This window comes from Oncorhynchus masou, chromosome 11, assembly GCF_036934945.1.
Source record: "Oncorhynchus masou masou isolate Uvic2021 chromosome 11, UVic_Omas_1.1, whole genome shotgun sequence".
Taxonomy (NCBI): Eukaryota; Metazoa; Chordata; class Actinopteri; order Salmoniformes; family Salmonidae; genus Oncorhynchus; species Oncorhynchus masou.
In genome coordinates this window covers 3,748,471-3,768,215 of record NC_088222.1, presented here as the reverse complement: position 1 = coordinate 3,768,215, position 19,745 = coordinate 3,748,471, and the positions used below count along the sequence as shown (strand labels likewise).

Below are 19,745 nucleotides of genomic sequence, written 5' to 3'. Positions count from 1 at the left end.
CAGTTTAATATCTTTGTTTTGAAGCCTGAAATGTGGCAAAAGGTCGCAAAGTTCAAGGGGGCCGAATACTTTCACAAGGCACTGTATATATATATTTCTTTCTTTCTTTTTTTATTTATTTATTTATTTATTTTCTCACCCATGTAAAAATAGCCTTTAAATGACAAATATCAATCATTATATTTTAAACTATTAAAATGCTCAGAATTGAAGAAATTGTACCTTTTTCTCTCGTCTTTGTAATAATCAGGAAGCCTGAGAGAACAATCCGAGTTGATGGGGAGTTTATATTCATGAGCTCACCTTGACCTACAGCTGCCTTGTGGTTGTTGCCAGGTAACAAGGTAAACAAAGGGCCACATGTCATTGATGAACCAGGTAAACATCATTCCCAGTCTACTGTTGAATATCAGACAAACTGCAGCAGTTAATTACAGAATACAGTTCACTGATTACACTTCCTCAGCAGAATGAGTAAAGCCTGAGACACTGATTAGAAGCTGAGACATAAGGGAACATACATGGGAAACAGCATACAATAAGTGTACTGGACAATGTATTGGTGCCTCTGCATGAGCATTAGAAATGACAATATGTTCACAATTGTATTTATTTATTTTTATTTAACCTTTTATTTAACTAGGCAAGTCAGTTAAGAACAAAATCTTATTTACAATGACGGCCTACCCCGGCCAAACCTGGACGACGCTGGGCCAATTGTGAGCCGCCCTACGGGACTCCCAATCACGGCCAGATGTGATGCAGCCTGGGTTCGATCCAGGGACTGTAGTGACACAACTCTAGCACCGAGATGCAGTGCTTTAGACCGCTGCTCCCACTCGGGGAGCCCTGTACTGTATGCATTGATCAGACATTTATTTGATCATTTAAAATCGGCCAAAATATTGATCAGCATGAACACGAGAAATAGTAGAGACATCATTTGACAGAGAACTGATTAGAGCCATAAGCCATAATATAGGCACCCTGCTGCCCTGCAGGACCCCATTGATTCATACAATTTGTCTCCTGTCTGAATGCTTGAAGAAAAATAATACTAAGTAACAAAAATCTGATATCACGTAAAAGTGAATGACTTAGGCTTTAGGAAATGTAACCAACTAAGAGAGGAGACGAGCTTCAGTCACCCACTAGTGAATTACTTCGTCTCAATTTGAAATATGCAATATTTGGTCTTGCAAATTTGTTTTCTTCTTCTTCAATTAAACTTTTAAAATGTTAATTATTTTGGAAATGTTTAAATGCTCAATTGATGCAGATTTTAAATGAATGACTCTGACTTACAGTATCTTACGGTCCGTCTTCACAAGCTTCACAGCGTATTCCTCGTTCTTTGGGAAAGCAGATGTTTTTTGTATCACTGCTGCGGGGGGGTTTGGCTGGGAAGCAGAGTAGATGTTGAACGTTCTAAAACGTCTGTCATTATTGCTTGATGATAGTGGAGAGACAAAATTAGACGGTAATAAACTCCACCCTACTCCATTTTGGAACGGCAAATGATGATTTCCAGGGGTAAATTACAAGTACTGTGCACATCACAACGTTCACAACATTGTGGACAACATTCCTTCAAGCCAGCAGTGTGTGCTGGCAGTTCTCAGACTCAATGTAGGGGGGCGTAGGGATGGAAGAACAGCAATCATATTGTGACTATCAGGAAAATTCCTACTATAATAAGAAATATACCATTCACAAGTCAAAGCAGACACGGTTGCATTATCTAAAGTTAGCCCCCCCCCCACCCCCCTTTCCCTCCAAAAATGTTGGCTACCGTGTCGTTATCATAGTTTGATGAGTCTATTACTTTTATTATATTCAGCAAGATCCACTGTCAATGAAAGTACAGCGTCCGTCTTCAGGATTAGCTTCCCTGGCAAGACCCATCCACATTTTCTCCCCAATCGATAGATCAACTTCCCTCCAGAACGCCTGACCCTAGTTTCCACCTGAAAATGAAAAGCTGCTGTCAGATGTTTGTTCAGAAGATAGTGTAAAGTTAAGTCTACGCTGTGACGTCCAGTCACAACGCCAACAGTGCATGCTGGGAAGTAGCTACAGCATCTTCAGAAAGTGTTCCGTAGCCCTGGACTTTTTCTACATTTTGTTATGTTGTTACAGCCTTATTATAAAATTAATACAAATAAATACTCATCAATTTACACACAGTACCCATAATGACAAAGGGTAAACAGGTTTTTTTTAGACATTTTTGCAAAATCTATAAAAAAAATAATTTAAAAACAGAAATACATTATTTTGCTATGAGACTCAGAATTGAGCTTCCTGTTTCCATTGATCACAACTTGACTGGAGTCCACCTGTGGAAAATTCAATTGATTGTACATGATTTGGAAAGGCACACGTCTGTCTATATAAGTGTCTCACAGTTGACTGTGCATGTCAGAGCAAAAAGACATGACGTCGAAGGAATTGTCCGTAGAGCTCCGAGACAGGATTGTGTCGAGATCTGGGGAAGGGTATCAACAAATGTTTGCAGCATTGAAGGTCCCCAAGAACACAGTGGCCTCCATCATTCTTAAATGGAAGAAGTTTGGAACCCCCAAGTCTCTTCCTAGAGCTGGCCGCCCGGCAAAACTGAGCAATCAGGGGAGAATCCCATTGGTCTGAGAGGTGACCAAGAACCAAATGATTACTCTGACAGAGCTCCAGAGTTCCTCTGTGGAGATGGGAGAACCTTCCAGAAGGACAGCCATCTCTGCAGCACTCCACCAATCAGGGTTGTATGGTAGAATGGCCAGACTGAAGCCACTCAAAGGCACATGACAGCCCACTTGGAGTTTGCCAAAAGGCACCTAAAGACTCTCAGACCATGAGAAACAAGATTCTCCAGTCTGATGAAACCACGATTGAACTCTTTGGCCTGAATGCCAGGCGTAACGTCTGGAGGAAACCTGGTACCATCCCTACGGTGAAGCATGGTGGTGGCAGCATCATGCTGTGGTGGATGTTTTTCAGCAGAGAGGACTGGGAGACTAGTCAGGATAAAGGGAAAGATGAACGGAGCAAAGTACAGAGAGATGCTTGATGAAAACCTGCTCCAGAGTGCTCAGGACCTCAGACTGGGGTGAAGGTTCACCTTCCAACAGGACAACAACCCTAAGCACACAGCCAAGACAACGCAGGAGTGGCTTCGGGACAAGTCTCTGAATGTCCTTGAGTGGCCCACCCAGAGCCCAGACATGAACCTGGTCGAACATCTCTGGAGAGACCTGAAATTAGCTGTGCAGCAACACTCCTCATCTAACCTGACGGAGTTTGAGAGGATCTTCAGAGAAGAATGGGAGAAACTCCCCAAATACAGGTGTGCCAAGATTGTAGCGTCATACCCAAGAATACTAGATGCTGTAAGCGCTGCCAAAGGTGCTTCAACAAATTACTGAGTAAAGGGTCTGAATACTAATGGAAATGTGATATTTTTTTATTAGCAAACATTTCTAATAACCTGTTTTTGCTTTGTCATTATGGGGTATTGTGATGTCATTATGGGGTATTGTGATGTCATTATGGGGTATTGTGGTGTCATTATGGGGTATTGTGTGTAGATTGATGAGGGGGATTTTTTGGGATGGGGGGTCAGGGACCAGTAACTTTATGATCAAACTTTATCAATGTAGAAGCAACAGTAATTTTTCATAATCTGGTCACCCTACTTTGAAATGGTTTCATCCAAATATTATCAAAGTTGGTGGAAAAACTTGATTTGAACTTTTCTGAATCCTTTTTTAAGCTTTTAAATTGATGGGTTTTTGTTGGACATAAAGTAACATTTTTAAAGTGGGAATCTGAGACAAAGCGTCAATCCGTTAGCTTAGATTTGCCTCCTATAAAACCTACACATCAGATGTTTTCTAAATGCTCACCTGCTTTGCCACATCTCTTTTACATTGTTGCTGAGTCTACATCAATATTGACAGTGGACAACTTGGAATGCATCTGGTGTGGCAGAGATGTCGGTACAGTGATTTCGTCTTGATAACTTGTCTTGTAGCTACAGAGATTTCATTGGCACCACATGACACTAGAGATGGAGAACTTATTTGTATTGCTTTTAATCTCTCTTTAAATTAATTTCTAATTAACACTTTGTTCTAGCTAGCTATTTGTGTAGGTAGCTATCAAGTAAACCCAATGATAATAGAGACCCATGACCCTAGAGATGCTTTACTACCCGCTTGTAAAGAGCAAACTGTATCCTGTCTAATAGGCGCGAAGAACACAGATGAGATGGTGCAGAGCTCTCATTTAAAGCCATGAAATGGCATCCTTTATAGTATTATTTCAAAATGGCCTCCTTTAATAGTATCATTTCAAAATGGCCTCCTTTAATAGTATTATTTCAAAATGGCCTCCTTTAATAGTATTATTTCAAAATGGCCTCCTTTAATAGTATTATTTCAAAATGGCCTCTTTAATAGTATTATTTCAAAATGGCCTCCTTTAATAGTATCATTTCAAAATGGCCTCCTTTAATAGTATTATTTCAAAATGGCCTCCTTTAATAGTATTATTTCAAAATGGCCTCTTTAATAGTATTATTTCAAAATGGCCTCCTTTAATAGTATTATTTCAAAATGGCCTCTTTAATAGTATTATTTCAAAATGAATGAAACACAAATTAAAACAAACACCAATTTGGCTTCTTTTGTTTTTTGTAAGTTACTGCAGGTTACTGTTTCAGTGTGGGATGTCAGTGGCAGTCATGTGGCCTTCAGCCCTCAGCCCTACCTGTTCTGTGTTGTCACCTGGGACATCTGGTCATTCACTACCTGTTCTGTGTTGTCACCTGGGACGTCTGGTCATTCTCTACCTGTTCTGTGTTGTCACCTGGGACATCTGGTCATTCACTACCTGTTCTGTGTTGTCACCTGGGACATCTGGTCATTCTCTACCTGTTCTGTGTTGTCACCTGGGACATCTGGTCATTCTCTACCTGTTCTGTGTTGTCACCTGGGACATCTGGTCATTCTCTACCTGTTCTGTGTTGTCACCTGGGACGTCTGGTCATTCTCTACCTGTTCTGTGTTGTCACCTGGGACATCTGGTCATTCACTACCTGTTCTGTGTTGTCACCTGGGACATCTGGTCATTCTCTACCTGTTCTGTGTTGTCACCTGGGACATCTGGTCATTCTCTATGGGGATTGTTTATTGTACGTAGCTTTAAGTTTGTGAAATACTCAACAAAAAGCTTTGTCATTGCAAGAGAACCAACTAAATGGTTTTGTGGTTGGAGTATCCACATAGAGAATGAAAGGTTGATGTTCGATACCTGGTCGAGTCGTACCAAACACTCTAAAAATGGGACCCAATGCCTCTGCTTGGCATTGCAGACTTCATCAAGCTGCCCCGCGCTACAGAAACAGGGTGGGAGCCTTTCTCGTGGGCCGCTGTGGAAGAGGAGGAGGAACACTTGAATGGCGTCTTGACTCAAAGTCTTGACTCAAAGTCTTGACTCAAAGTCTTGACTCAAAGTCTTGACTCAAAGTCTTGACTCAAAGTCTTGACTCAGCCATTCCTGACGTTCCACAATCGAATGCATCATTAGCCCAATGTTGACCCTTAGCTCTCCATAGGAATTAGGTTGGTTTTATATCGTCCCTCCGTAAATCAGTGGACTGAACGTCAAGGAAACACCTCCAAGAATATGTTCTGTTGGCTTTTAGTTTCCTGGTCAGTTGGCCTCGCTTAAATGTGAATGATTGATCCTCAGGTCACCACAGTTTGTATACAACGAGGAACACGCCTCCTACTGAGTTTCAGCTCAGGAATTATCTGTAGACTTTCTTTCCCTTATTTTCCAAATCTCCAACAGTAATGAGACAGCGGCTGCTTTCCAAATGGAACCCTATTCCCTATATAGTGCACTACTTTAGACCAGAGCCCTATGGAACCCTATTCCCTATATAGTGCACTACTTTAGACCAGAGCCCTATAGAACCCTATTCCCTATATAGTGCACTACTTTAGACCAGAGCCCTATGGAACCCTATTCCCTAATATAGTGCACTACTTTAGACCAGAGCCCTATGGCACCCTATTCCCTATATAGTGCACTACTTTAGACCAGAGCCCTATGGAACCCTATTCCCTATTATAGTACACTACTTTAGACCAGAGCCCTATGGAACACTATCCCCTATATAGTCCACTACTTTAGACCAGAGCCCTATGGGTGCCATTTGGGATGTAAAGGGGAATGTGTGACAAACGTCCTCGTGATTAACATGGAGCCATGAATGTTTATTTTGAGCATGAATTTTAACCACCGCTGTCTGAACCTGAGGGGGACTCCGAGATGTGAATATAGACTAGAGAGCTGAAGGACTTTTAACTTACTTAACCTAGTTAATAGCCGTTTTTAAATGTTCTCAGGCACGATAGGAGTGTGTCTCCCTTTCTTCAGAACATGGCCCTTTTAAACTATTTATTATATTACAGAACAACAGGGAAACAACGACCTCTTGAACCACTTTTTGTTCTTGTGTGTTAACTGTTTTTTACTGCTTTACGTCTTAGACTAACACTGTTGTCGTCTGTTCAGAAAGGACATCTTTATGAAGCTTTGTCTCATCGCTGGCTGTGTCACTGTTTCCAGTAGCTGGCTGTGTCACTGTTTCCAGCAGCTGGGCAGTGTGGCACTGTTTCCAGCAGCTGGGCAGTGTGGCACTGTTTCCAGCAGCTGGGCAGTGTGGCACTGTTTCCAGCAGCTGGGCAGTGTGTCACTGTTTCCAGCAGCTGGGCAGTGTGTCACTGTTTCCAGCAGCTGGGCAGTGTGGCACTGTTTCCAGCAGCTGGGCAGTGTGGCACTGTTTCCAGCAGCTGGGCAGTGTGGCACTGTTTCCAGCAGCTGGGCAGTGTGGCACTGTTTCCAGCAGCTGGGCAGTGTGGCACTGTTTCCAGTAGCGGGCAGTGTGGCACTGTTTCCAGTAGCGGGCAGTGTGGCACTGTTTCCAGTAGCTGGCAGTGTCACTGTTTCCAGTAGCTGGCAGTGTCACTGTTTCCAGTAGCTGGCAGTGTCACTGTTTCCAGTAGCTGGCTGTGTCACTGTTTCCAGTAGCTGGCTGTGTCACTGTTTCCAGTAGCTGGCTGTGTCACTGTTTCCAGTAGCTGGCTGTGTCACTGTTTCCAGTAGCTGGCTGTGTCACTGTTTCCAGTAGCTGGCAGTGTCACTGTTTCCAGTAGCTGGCAGTGTCACTGTTTCCAGTAGCTGGCTGTTTCACTGTTTCCAGTAGCTGGGCAGTGTGTCACTGTTTCCAGTAGCTGGCTGTTTCACTGTTTCCAGTAGCTGGGCAGTGTGTCACTGTTTCCAGTAGCTGGGCAGTGTGTCACTGTTTCCAGTAGCTGGCAGTGTCACTGTTTCCAGTAGCTGGCTGTTTCACTGTTTCCAGTAGCTGGGCAGTGTGTCACTGTTTCCAGTAGCTGGCTGTGTCACTGTTTCCAGTAGCTGGCTGTGTCACTGTTTCCAGTAGCTGGCTGTGTCACTGTTTCCAGTAGCTGGGCAGTGTGTCACTGTTTCCAGTAGCTGGGCAGTGTGTTACTGTTTCCAGTAGCTGGGCAGTGTGCCACTGTTTCCAGTAGCTGGCTGTGTCACTGTTTCCAGTAGCTGGCTGTGTCACTGTTTCCAGTAGCTGGGCAGTGTGGCACTGTTTCCAGTAGCTGGCAGTGTGGCACTGTTTCCAGTAGCTGGCAGTGTCACTGTTTCCAGTAGCTGGCTGTGTCACTGTTTCCAGTAGCTGGCTGTGTCACTGTTTCCAATAGCTGGCTGTGTCACTGTTTCCAGTAGCTGGCTGTGTCACTGTTTCCAGCAGCTGGGCAGTGTGTCACTGTTTCCAGCAGCTGGGCAGTGTGTCACTGTTTCCAGCAGCTGGGCAGTGTGTCACTGTTTCCAGCAGCTGGGCAGTGTGTCACTGTTTCCAGTAGCTGGGCAGTGTGTCACTGTTTCCAGTAGCTGGGCAGTGTGTCACTGTTTCCAGTAGCTGGGCAGTGTGCCACTGTTTCCAGTAGCTGGCTCAAATCAAATCAAATCAAATTTTATTTGTCACATACACATGGTTAGCAGATGTTAATGCGAGTGTAGCGAAATGCTTGTGCTTCTAGTTCCGACAATGCAGTAATAACCAACAAGTAATCTAACTAACAATTCCTAAACTACTGTCTTATACACAGTGTAAGGGGATAAAGAATATGTACATAAGGATATATGAATGAGTGATGGTACAGAGCAGCATAGGCAAGATACAATAGATGGTATCGAGTACAGTATATACATATGAGATTAGTATGTAAACAAAGTGGCATAGTTAAATTGGCTAGTGATACATGTATTACATAAGGATGCAGTCGATGATATAGAGTACAGTATATACGTATGCATATGAGATGAATAATGTAGGGTAAGTAACATTATATAAGGTAGCATTGTTTAAAGTGGATAGTGATATATTTACATCATTTCCCATCAATTCCCATTATTAAAGTGGCTGGAGTTGAGTCAGTGTGTTGGCAGCAGCCACTCAATGTTAGTGGTTGCTGTTTAACAGTCTGATGGCCTTGAGATAGAAGCTGTTTTTCAGTCTCTCGGTCCCAGCTTTGATGCACCTGTACTGACCTCGCCTTCTGGATGATAGCGGGGTGAACAGGCAGTGGCTCGGGTGGTTGATGTCCTTGATGATCTTTATGGCCTTCCTGTAACATCGGGTGGTGTAGGTGTCCTGGAGGGCAGGTAGTTTGCCCCCGGTGATGCGTTGTGCAGACCTCACTACCCTCTGGAGAGCCTTACGGTTGAGGGCGGAGCAGTTGCCGTACCAGGCGGTGATACAGCCCGCCAGGATGCTCTCGATTGTGCATCTTTAGAAGTTTGTGAGTGTTTTTGGTGACAAGCCGAATTTCTTCAGCCTCCTGAGGTTGAAGAGGCGCTGCTGCGCCTTCTTCACGATGCTGTCTGTGTGAGTGGACCAATTCAGTTTGTCTGTGATGTGTATGCCGAGGAACTTAAAACTTGCTACTCTCTCCACTACTGTTCCATCGATGTGGATAGGGGGTGTTCCCTCTGCTGTTTCCTGAAGTCCACAATCATCTCCTTAGTTTTGTTGACGTTGAGTGTGAGGTTATTTTCCTGACACCACACTCCGAGGCCCTCACCTCCTCCCTGTAGACCGTCTCGTCGTTGTTGGTAATCAAGCCTACCACTGTTGTGTCGTCCGCAAACTTGATGATTGAGTTGGAGGCGTGTGTGGCCACGCAGTCGTGGGTGAACAGGGAGTACAGGAGAGGGCTCAGAACGCACCCTTGTGGGGCCCCAGTGTTGAGGATCAGCGGGGAGGAGATGTTGTTACCTACCCTCACCACCTGGGGGGGCTGTGTCACTGTTTCCAGTAGCTGGCTGTGTCACTGTTTCCAGTAGCTGGCTGTGTCACTGTTTCCAGTAGCTGGCTGTGTCACTGTTTCCAGTAGCTGGCAGTGGCACTGTTTCCAGCAGCTGGGCAGTGGCACTGTTTCCAGCAGCTGGGCAGTGGCACTGTTTCCAGCAGCTGGGCAGTGGCACTGTTTCCAGCAGCTGGGCAGTGTCACTGTTTCCAGCAGCTGGGCAGTGTGGCACTGTTTCCAGCAGCTGGGCAGTGTGTCACTGTTTCCAGCAGCTGGGCAGTGTGTCACTGTTTCCAGCAGCTGGGCAGTGTGGCACTGTTTCCAGCAGCTGGGCAGTGTGGCACTGTTTCCAGCAGCTGGGCAGTGTGTCACTGTTTCCAGCAGCTGGGCAGTGTGCTGGGCACTGTTTCCAGCAGCTGGGCAGTGTGGCACTGTTTCCAGCAGCTGGGCAGTGTGGCACTGTTTCCAGCAGCTGGGCAGTGTGGCACTGTTTCCAGCAGCTGGGCAGTGTGGCACTGTTTCCAGCAGCTGGGCAGTGTGGCACTGTTTCCAGCAGCTGGGCAGTGTGGCACTGTTTCCAGCAGCTGGGCAGTGTGGCACTGTTTCCAGCAGCTGGGCAGTGTGGCACTGTTTCCAGCAGCTGGGCAGTGTGGCACTGTTTCCAGCAGCTGGGCAGTGTGGCACTGTTTCCAGCAGCTGGGCAGTGTGGCACTGTTTCCAGCAGCTGGGCAGTGTGGCACTGTTTCCAGCAGCTGGGCAGTGTGGCACTGTTTCCAGCAGCTGGGCAGTGTGGCACTGTTTCCAGCAGCTGGGCAGTGTGGCACTGTTTCCAGCAGCTGGGCAGTGTGGCACTGTTTCCAGCAGCTGGGCAGTGTGGCACTGTTTCCAGCAGCTGGGCAGTGTGGCACTGTTTCCAGCAGTGTGGCTGTTTCCAGCAGCTGGGCAGTGTGGCACTGTTTCCAGCAGCTGGGCAGTGTGGCACTGTTTCCAGCAGCTGGGCAGTGTGGCACTGTTTCCAGCAGCTGGGCAGTGTGGCACTGTTTCCAGCAGCTGGGCAGTGTGGCACTGTTTCCAGCAGCTGGGCAGTGTGGCACTGTTTCCAGCAGCTGGGCAGTGTGGCACTGTTTCCAGCAGCTGGGCAGTGTGGCACTGTTTCCAGCAGCTGGGCAGTGTGGCACTGTTTCCAGCAGCTGGGCAGTGTGGCACTGTTTCCAGCAGCTGGGCAGTGTGGCACTGTTTCCAGCAGCTGGGCAGTGTGGCACTGTTTCCAGTAGCTGGGCAGTGTGGCACTGTTTCCAGCAGCTGGGCAGTGTGGCACTGTTTCCAGTAGCGGGCAGTGTGGCACTGTTTCCAGTAGCTGGCAGTGTGGCACTGTTTCCAGTAGCTGGCAGTGTCACTGTTTCCAGTAGCTGGCTGTGTCACTGTTTCCAGTAGCTGGGCAGTGTGTCACTGTTTCCAGTAGCTGGGCAGTGTGGTACTGTTTCCAGTAGCTGGGCAGTGTGTTACTGTTTCCAGTAGCTGGGCAGTGTGTCACTGTTTCCAGTAGCTGGCTCAAATCAAATCAAATTTTATTTGTCACATACACATGGTTAGCAGATGTTAATGCGAGTGTAGCGAAATGCTTGTGCTTCTAGTTCCGACAATGCAGTAATAACCAACAAGTAATCTAACTAACAATTCCTAAACTACTGTCTTATACACAGTGTAAGGGGATAAAGAATATGTACATAAGGATATATGAATGAGCGATGGTACAGAGCAGCATAGGCAAGATACAATAGATGGTATCGAGTACAGTATATACATATGAGATGAGTATGTAAACAAAGTGGCATAGTTAAATTGGCTAGTGATACATGTATTACATAAGGATGCAGTCGATGATATAGAGTACAGTATATACGTATGCATATGAGATGAATAATGTAGGGTAAGTAACATTATATAAGGTAGCATTGTTTAAAGTGGATAGTGATATATTTACATCATTTCCCATCAATTCCCATTATTAAAGTGGCTGGAGTTGAGTCAGTGTGTTGGCAGCAGCCACTCAATGTTAGTGGTTGCTGTTTAACAGTCTGATGGCCTTGAGATAGAAGCTGTTTTTCAGTCTCTCTGTCCCAGCTTTGATGCACCTGTACTGACCTCGCCTTCTGGATGATAGCGGGGTGAACAGGCAGTGGCTCGGGTGGTTGATGTCCTTGATGATCTTTATGGCCTTCCTGTAACATCGGGTGGTGTAGGTGTCCTGGAGGGCAGGTAGTTTGCCCCCGGTGATGCGTTGTGCAGACCTCACTACCCTCTGGAGAGCCTTACGGTTGAGGGCGGAGCAGTTGCCGTACCAGGCGGTGATACAGCCCGCCAGGATGCTCTCGATTGTGCATCTTTAGAAGTTTGTGAGTGTTTTTGGTGACAAGCCGAATTTCTTCAGCCTCCTGAGGTTGAAGAGGCGCTGCTGCGCCTTCTTCACGATGCTGTCTGTGTGAGTGGACCAATTCAGTTTGTCTGTGATGTGTATGCCGAGGAACTTAAAACTTGCTACTCTCTCCACTACTGTTCCATCGATGTGGATAGGGGGTGTTCCCTCTGCTGTTTCCTGAAGTCCACAATCATCTCCTTAGTTTTGTTGACGTTGAGTGTGAGGTTATTTTCCTGACACCACACTCCGAGGGCCCTCACCTCCTCCCTGTAGACCGTCTCGTCGTTGTTGGTAATCAAGCCTACCACTGTTGTGTCGTCCGCAAACTTGATGATTGAGTTGGAGGCGTGTGTGGCCACGCAGTCGTGGGTGAACAGGGAGTACAGGAGAGGGCTCAGAACGCACCCTTGTGGGGCCCCAGTGTTGAGGATCAGCGGGGAGGAGATGTTGTTACCTACCCTCACCACCTGGGGGCTGTGTCACTGTTTCCAGTAGCTGGCTGTGTCACTGTTTCCAGTAGCTGGGCAGTGTCACTGTTTCCAGTAGCTGGGCAGTGTCACTGTTTCCAGTAGCTGGGCAGTGTCACTGTTTCCAGTAGCTGGGCAGTGTCACTGTTTCCAGTAGCGGGCTGTGGCACTGTTTCCAGTAGCTGGGCTGTGGCACTGTTTCCAGTAGCTGGGCAGTGGCACTGTTTCCAGTAGCTGGGCAGTGTCACTGTTTCCAGTAGCTGGGCAGTGTGTCACTGTTTCCAGTAGCTGGGCAGTGTCACTGTTTCCAGTAGCGGGCTGTGGCACTGTTTCCAGTAGCTGGGCTGTGGCACTGTTTCCAGTAGCTGGGCAGTGGCACTGTTTCCAGTAGCTGGGCAGTGGCACTGTTTCCAGTAGCTGGGCAGTGGCACTGTTTCCAGCAGCTGGGCAGTGGCACTGTTTCCAGCAGCTGGGCAGTGGCACTGTTTCCAGCAGCTGGGCAGTGGCACTGTTTCCAGCAGCTGGGCAGTGTCACTGTTTCCAGCAGCTGGGCAGTGTCACTGTTTCCAGCAGCTGGGCAGTGTCACTGTTTCCATTAGCTGGGCAGTGTCACTGTTTCCATTAGCTGGGCAGTGTCACTGTTTCCAGCAGCTGGGCAGTGTCACTGTTTCCAGCAGCTGGGCAGTGTGTCACTGTTTCCAGCAGCTGGGCAGTGTGTCACTGTTTCCAGCAGCTGGGCAGTGTGGCACTGTTTCCAGCAGCTGGGCAGTGTGGCACTGTTTCCAGCAGCTGGGCAGTGTGGCACTGTTTCCAGCAGCTGGGCAGTGTGGCACTGTTTCCAGCAGCTGGGCAGTGTGGCACTGTTTCCAGCAGCTGGGCAGTGTGGCACTGTTTCCAGCAGCTGGGCAGTGTGGCACTGTTTCCAGCAGCAGTAGCTGGTCTTTTTAAACGAGGACGTAATTTAAGGCCTATATTACAAAGCGATCTCTCCTCCCCACCACGATGACAATGCTGATTTGATGTGCTGATACAGTTGTTCCCTCTAAACTGTGCTCCTTCGCAGACTGCCACGTAGAGCTATCAGCCCACAGAGAGAAGCACACGATTTAACTTCACTTCTAGAGCACTGGTCACCACCCGGTCGATCTCCAAGGCGTCTCCCAAATCAAATCAAATTTTATTTGTCACATACACATGGTTAGCAGATGTTAATGCGAGTGTAGCGAAATGCTAGTCGATCACCAAACATTTGTGTAAAAAACAACAACGATAAAGCTTTGTGTTCCTATTTTGTTGTTTGTTCATCTCAGGCTGTTGACGGTAGGTGCATCTGATTCAGCTGTCCTGCACCGCCGGGTAGATACACGGCTGCCATTTTGAACCATTTCATGTGTCTGCAGGTTAAAACTCTTCCTTCCCGGTGGACCCAGAGAGGAAATCAAGTGTACTATAGGCCTACCGCTGGCCAATCAGATGGCTCAGATTACCGTGTCTGCAGTAACGTAGCAACATAAAGGAAAGCTACCGCAAAGTTGAGACTGTGAGATTTTAAACGTTTTAAACCCCACGACTAGAGAGAGACCGTCAACCAATACAACAAAGAGATGCTGTTTTTATGAGTGACTTCATGTTTCAGTTGTTATTCAGAACTGTCAACACTTTGTAGTCAACTCTTATATAAGCCATAAAATGTGTGTTCACCCTACTTCCACTCACGCTACAACAAGCACTGCAGCAGTAATGAACGAGGAGGAAAGTGTCTCTATAGGCTTGTGTTGTTGTTATTATTAGAGTCTTGGGTCTTTTTTAATATCGAGGAATATTTCACTTTCTCTGTTCATAGGAGGAACAACATGAATTTGTGCACGAGGCAGAAATAATGTGGTGCGACTCGAGTTTCACCATCAGCTGGAAGACGGTGACCCTTTTTGGTCAGAGTCAGTGGAGGAAAGGGAGAGAGGAGGGACGTTGAGAGACTGACCCTCAGTCTGCTGCTCTCTCCCTCCTCTGAGACTGACCCTCAGTCTGCTGCTCTCTCCCTCCTCTGAGACTGACCCTCAGTCTGCTGCTCTCTCCCTCTGCTGAGACTGACCCTCAGTCTGCTGCTCTCTCCCTCCGCTGAGACTGACCCTCAGTCTGCTGCTCTCTCCCTCAGTCTGCTGCTCTCTCCCTCCTCTGAGACTGACCCTCAGTCTGCTGCTCTCTCCCTCTGCTGAGACTGACCCTCAGTCTGCTGCTCTCCCTGAGAGACTGACCGTCAGTCTGCTGCTCTCTCCCTCCGCTGAGACTGACCCTCAGTCTGCTGCTCTCTCCCTCTGCTGAGACTGACCCTCAGTCTGCTGCTCTCTCCCTCCGCTGAGACTGACCCTCAGTCTGCTGCTCTCTCCCTCCACTGAGACTGACCCTCAGTCTGCTGCTCTCTCCCTCCACTGAGACTGACCCTCAGTCTGCTGCTCTCCCTCTGCTGAGACTGACCCTCAGTCTGCTGCTCTCTCCCTCTGCTGAGACAGTCCCTCAGTCTGCTGCTCTCTCCCTCTGCTGAGACTGACCCTCAGTCTGCTGCTCTCTCCCTCTGCTGAGACTGACCCTGAGTCTGCTGCTCTCTCCCTCTGCTGAGACTGACCCTCAGTCTGCTGCTCTCGCCCTCTGCTGAGACTGACCCTCAGTCTGCTGCTCTCTCTCTCTGCTGAGACTGACCCTCAGTCTGCTGCTCTCTCCCTCCGCTGAGACTGACCCTCAGTCTGCTGCTCTCTCCCTCTGCTGAGACTGACCCTTAGTCTGCTGCTCTCTCCCTCTGCTGAGACTGACCCTCAGTCTGCTGCTCTCTCCCTCCGCTGAGACGGACCCTCAGTCTGCTGCTCTCTCCCTCTGCTGAGACTGACCCTCAGTCTGCTGCTCTCTCCCTCCACTGAGACTGACCCTCAGTCTGCTGCTCTCTCCCTCTGCTGAGACTGACCCTCAGTCTGCTGCTCTCTCCCTCTGCTGAGACTGACCCTCAGTCTGCTGCTCTCTCCCTCTGCTGAGACTGACCCTCAGTCTGCTGCTCTCTCCCTCTGCTGAGACTGACCCTCAGTCTGCTGCTCTCTCCCTCTGCTGAGACAGACCCTCAGTCTGCTGCTCTCTCCCTCTGCTGAGACTGACCCTCAGTCTGCTGCTCTCTCCCTCCGCTGAGACTGACCCTCAGTCTGCTGCTCTCTCCCTCTGCTGAGACTGACCCTCAGTCTGCTGCTCTCTCCCTCTGCTGAGACTGACCCTCAGTCTGCTGCTCTCTGCTGAGACTGACCCTCAGTCTGCTGCTCTCTCCCTCCGCTGAGACAGACCCTCAGTCTGCTGCTCTCTCCCTCTGCTGAGACTGTCCCTCAGTCTGCTGCTCTCTCCCTCCTCTGAGACTGACCCTCAGTCTGCTGCTCTCTCCTCTGCTGAGACTAACCCTCAGTCTGCTGCTCTCTCCCTCTGCTGAGACTGACCCTCAGTCTGCTGCTCTCTGCTGAGACTGACCCTCAGTCTGCTGCTCTCTCCCTCCGCTGAGACAGACCCTCAGTCTGCTGCTCTCTCCCTCTGCTGAGACTGTCCCTCAGTCTGCTGCTCTCTCCCTCCTCTGAGACTGACCCTCAGTCTGCTGCTCTCTCCCCCTCTGCTGAGACTGACCCTCAGTCTGCTGCTCTCTCCCTCTGCTGAGACTGACCCTCAGTCTGCTGCTCTCTCCCTCTGCTGAGACTGACCCTCAGTCTGCTGCTCTCTCCCTCTGCTGAGACTGACCCTCAGTCTGCTGCTCTCTCCTCCGCTGAGACAGACCCTCAGTCTGCTGCTCTCTCCCTCTGCTGAGACTGTCCCTCAGTCTGCTGCTCTCTCCCTCCGCTGAGACTAACCCTCAGTCTGCTGCTCTCTCCCTCTGCTGAGACTGACCCTCAGTCTGCTGCTCTCCCCCTCCTCTGAGACAGACCCTCAGTCTGCTGCGCTCTCCCTCCGCTGAGACTGACCCTCAGTCTGCTGCTCTCTCCCTCTGCTGAGACTGACCCTCAGTCTGCTGCTCTCCCCCTCCTCTGAGACTGACCCTCAGATGCAGGCACCATCAGCCCCGTAAAATAAAAAGCTAATTATTTAAATGAATGCACGCTCAGTTGTGCTTCACAAGTAATATAACGGTGTGATCATACAGCCTACCTCAAATTCAGATGTTTTATTTTTTTAAATGGCCCGAACAACAATGCAAAGCCAATATGCGGTGATAATGCATTGGGCCTATAGATTACTGCACAAACTTCATTGATCCATAACTGTTTTTATTGGTTAATGCTGCGTAGGCGTTTTATTTAAGTCATGTAAAAAAAACTAATCTGAGTGGTTAAAGTGATCTTTGACTCAGAGGAGGTTGGTCACCATTGTTCTAGAGTTTTCCCTGTTAACACTCATCATTGCCCTTTACTGTGGCAAGTGTGATTGTGTCAACACAATATAAGACACTTTCAGTGGAACAAAAACAAACTATGCAAAAGATTGTGTTGTCGGCAGAACACATTGGAGTAGGATTCTATTGCATTGACACGCACTACTCAGCTGTACTCTACACAGATCGGTGCACCATAACCAATCAGAGCTGCAGTAGGCCTATATGCAAATAGACCATTGCCATATATGGATCTGTGCCATTTACTTTGAACTGGACTGTGTTTACAGCATGAGCGGCCGTGAGTAGATGAACTGGACTGTGTTTACAGCATGAGCGGCCATGAGTAGATGAACTGGACTGTGTGTACAGCATGAGCGGCCGTGAGTAGATGCACTGGACTGTGTTTACAGCATGAGCGGCCGTGACTAGATGAACTGGACTGTGTTTACAGCATGAGCGGCCGTGACTAGATGTGCTTGTTTTGAGCGAGACCTGAGTGTAGCCACGTGTATACGTTGTTCATATCCTTTGCTAGTTAGTGAGTTATTAGCCCAGTTATAAATCATTTGTAGTCAGCAATAGGAGGGTGATTGTTTCCTACAAGAGCACAAAACATTTCAAGACATCTTTGAAAAGTGAGTCCGGTAAAGAGCTTTGTATTTTGAGACAGGCTTGAATAAGCTCTGTAGCCAATAGGCAGAGGGGAGCATAATTTGTCTGATTCTCTGTAATAATGGTATGGGAATAACAATGCATTTTATTTTGTAAAGTGGTTTCTTGCATCAAACAACACAACAACATTTTCAGTCACCTCGTTGTCTGGGGGACAAGTGGATAAACAGCTTCATGTGAAGCCCTGCATGTTTTTTTTCCAAAAGTCTGGAATAAACACCACACATTGGCTGCTACTGAAGGCTGAATGATAGAACAGCTATTTCCATGGTAAAATGGTATGGGATACATTTATCCATTGTGTTTGATTGCAGGCCACTCTGGTAGACCGACATTATGATCAACTAGACACAGTAGTCTACATGGCCACTGTTAAAGCAGTAACTTAAAGCAGGTAGAGCCTCAGTGTTCACAGTAAAACAGTAACTTAAAGCAGGTACAGCATCAGTGTTCACAGTAAAACAGTAACTTAAAGCAGATACAGCCTCAGTGTTCACAGTAAAACAGTAACTTAAAGCAGGTACAGCCTCAGTGTTCACAGTAAAACTGTAACTTAAAGCAGGTACAGCATCAGTGTTCACAGTAAAACAGTAACTTAAAGCAGGTACAGCCTCAGTGTTCACAGTAAACCTGTAACTTAAAGCAGGTACAGCCTCAGTGTTCACAGTAAACCTGTAACTTAAAGTGGGTACAGCCTCAGTGTTCACAGTAAAACTGTAACTTAAAGCAGGTAGAGCCTCAGTGTTCACAGTAAAACTGTAACTTAAAGCAGGTAGAGCCTCAGTGTTCACAGTAAAACAGTAACTTAAAGCAGGTACAGCCTCAGTGTTCACAGTAAAACAGTAACTTAAAGCAGGTACAGCCTCAGTGTTCACAGTAAACCTGTAACTTAAAGCAGGTACAGCCTCAGTGTTCACAGTAAAACTGTAACTTAAAGCAGGTACAGCCTCAGTGTTCACAGTAAACCTGTAACTTAAAGTGGGTACAGCCTCAGTGTTCACAGTAAACCTGTAACTTAAAGTGGGTACAATTTTAACAATGTTCAAGTCTGCGCTGAGTAGACCAGAAATTTGCTCAGTGATTTAAGAGATTAGAGGGAACATTGGGCAGGACCAAATCGGAGAGATGGAGCCAACCCATGTAATACTTTGTAGGTTAGCAAAAAAACCTTAATCTGCCCTGGCCTTGACATGAAGGCCCTGGAGTAATATAATCACATGGGTTTGGTGGGTTTTTGTCAAGATGTCTAGCAGCTGAATTTTATTTAGTGCTTTATCCGGGAAGCCGGACAAGGATGTCCTTGTGGCGGGCCACTCCTTGTGGCGGGCCGGGCGCATGCATGCTGACTTCAGTGTTTCCTCCGACACATTGGTGCAGCTGGCTTCCGGTTTAAGCGAGCAGTTTGTCAAGAAGCCGTGCGTTGTGTTTCGGAGGATGCATGGCTCTCGACCTTCGCCTTTGCCGAGTCCGTATGGGAGTTTCAGTGATGGGACAAGACTGTAACTACCAATTGGATATCACGATAAAGGAGTGATTAAAAATAAAACGAAGGTACCACCATAATTGGCCCATACTGCCAAAAACCTAAATAGGTAAAGGGAAGGAGAACATGGGAACAAAGGGGTGTGTCCAGGAAAGGCTCCATAAAGCTTTTAAATATCTATAATAACCATAATAGAAAACAAAAAGTTCAACCATAATTCATAATGCAATATTTATAGTTATATTCAATGATTACATATTTCTAAATGGAACAAAACAATAAATATAGCACAAATAAAGAAAATTTGAATTTGGCTCTAACACTAATCTTGATCGACACATGGAAACATAGCCCAAAGGGGGGGTGATGATGTCCTACCCAGCTCATCAAACCTGTTCTGCAGGGGGCAAAGTGGAAACTACTGCATTCCCGCTATGCTCCAAGAGAGGGACACTGGAGCTCATCGTAAGCTGCTGTCCTAAAGCTCCGAGGCCGTTATCGCTGGCTCCATGTCCAGGTTCTCAAGCCCGTCACAGAAGCAATATGCACAGGAATCGGCAACAGTCAGAGAGCTCGGCCCAACTGTCAGAATTTCACTTTGGTTCGAGCTGGAACGCAGCCAGGCTCAAAATCCAAACCACCAGCAGGGGTCCTAGCTACTGCTCAGGACTGGTCAGCTGACCGCAGACCTATTCCCCTTTTTATATATTGCTCTCCGTTTGAGCCTCTGGCCTAAATTTGTTATTTAATAAAAGGTGCCATTTGGGATGCGGACCTCCTGTCTGGGCTCAGGCTCTCCTCAGGCAGCACCTGGTCTGTAAAACACAGGTGGATAATGATGAACTAACATCTGGAAAACTGGGGTGTATTCACCCGGAAGCAAATGGGCTAGGTTACAGTGGAGGTT

The 19,745-nt window shown here is 47.4% G+C and overlaps 1 protein-coding gene across 1 annotated transcript in view; it reads left to right on the top strand.

Annotated features, from left to right (window-relative positions):
- Nucleotides 1-19,745, top strand: part of snx30 (sorting nexin family member 30) — a 49,261-nt gene that overhangs the window by 10,124 nt on the left and 19,392 nt on the right. The window lies entirely within an intron of this gene.